Raw genomic sequence first — 1,795 nt, 5'->3', positions numbered from 1 at the left:
TGCTGAAAGTTATAAAAGAAGTTATTTATTTATTTTGACATCACTTAAAAGTCGAAAAAATAAAGTTATAGGTGTTTAGCGCCAGTTGTAGCATAATAATATCTAAAGCATGAGACATATTTAATTGAACTTATCGCTGTAATGTCACGTAAACGAGTGATAAAAACATTAATACTACACAATATTACTCAAACAAAAAGTAATTCTTACTTCTTTTCTCAGCTCAAGAAAACACGCGCTTTCAATGTTTTTGTGCCGTTATTTGGTCGAGTCCATGATTAATGACACGTGTCCCTTGTCTGGTGGATCCATTGTACAAAAAATCTATAAATTGGAGCTCATTAGCAAGTGCACTTGTCAAAACAAAAGGTTAGTGTCCACAGAAATAAACAACACAATGGAAGGGTTCATCTTCAAATATCTCAGTTTGTATAGTGTTTTTTTTATCTTATGCTGCATTCTAAAAGTTTTTCATGTCATTTGGTGGAAACCCAAAAATCTAGAGAAACATTTAAGGAAGCTTTGGAATTAGAGGCAATTCTTACACACTTTTGTATGGAGACATGAAGGAGACTAGGAAACTCATAGCTGAAGCTTGGTCCAACTGTCCAAGCCCATGCCCTTAAACCATGACATTGTACACCGTGTTAACCCTATGTGGCACCAAAAGTTTCACAAGTATGGTAAGCCTTCTTTTCTTCACAGCCTCCTAAAGACTCGACACGGACGGCCTTTCTAGATTGGCTAGATTGGATGTCGTCCAAGACACGGGATAGGTATACTTAATTGGACTAGATTAAACGGTAACGGTAGAACATTTGACATGTTTTTCGCCTGGTTCTGTTCAGCATACAAAATATGCTATAAATGTCTTTGAGAATGAATCAAAATTTATTTCTATTTTTATTTATATATGTATTCCATCTGATTATGTTATTTATAAGTAGGGAAAATATCTCTGAGTTGGCTTCAAAGAAGACCAAGGCTGATTATAGCAGACCCTGAGCTACTGAGATTGATACTAAATGATAAGAATGGTCACTTCCAAAAGCCACCGGTGAAACCTTTGGTTGATCTTCTAACATTAGGAGTTCCACCTTGGAAGGGGAAAAATGGGCCAACGTAGAAAACTAATCACTCCTGCATTTCACCACGAGAAATTACAGGTAATTCTATCGATCTATGGTGCATTTGACTCGACAGTTCTAAGTAAAATTTTATATGTCGTCCCAGTTGAACCATTTAATCCTGGATTTATGAGTCGATGTCTTAATGATGTTCTACACTAACAGGGGATGTTGCCAGCATTTTTAACCAGTTTCTGTAACTTGATTGATCAATGGAAGAATTCGGTTGGTTCTCAAGAATCATTTGAACTCGACGTTGCTCAAGAAATGCAAAATCTTGCAGCGGATGTTATTTCTCGAGCAGCATTTGGAAGCAACTTTGAAGGCGGAAAGAAGATATTTGAACTTCAAAAGGAACAAGCCGTGCTCGTTCTTGAAGCTTTTTTGTCCATGTATCTCCCCGGGTTACAGGTCACAATGCATTTTCTAAACTGGGCCAAGAATTCATAGTAGTTTGGCTAAAAGTTTACTTGTATAGAAAAAAAGTTGTTATTGATTAAAGTCGAAATAAGTAACTTATTTTGACGATAAGGTAAAAGTCAAAGTTTTTGCTTTATTTTGATCCATCCATGAACAATATTTATTTGTTGGTGCAGATTTTTACCCACAAAGAAGAACAAAAGGAGATATGAAATTGACAACAAAATCTAGGCAATGTTGAAAGAAAT

General features: G+C 35.7%; 1 pseudogene; it reads left to right on the top strand.

The window, feature by feature from the left end:
* The first annotated feature begins 386 nt into the window (after positions 1-386).
* Positions 387-1,795, top strand: part of LOC111373550 — an 8,846-nt pseudogene continuing 7,437 nt past the window's right edge.

The sequence above is a fragment of the Olea europaea genome, unplaced genomic scaffold (genome assembly GCF_002742605.1).
Source record: "Olea europaea var. sylvestris unplaced genomic scaffold, O_europaea_v1 scaffold1142, whole genome shotgun sequence".
Taxonomy (NCBI): Eukaryota; Viridiplantae; Streptophyta; class Magnoliopsida; order Lamiales; family Oleaceae; genus Olea; species Olea europaea.
The sequence above is the reverse complement of the archived record's forward strand: the minus strand, read 5'-3'. Positions and strand labels throughout refer to the sequence as shown.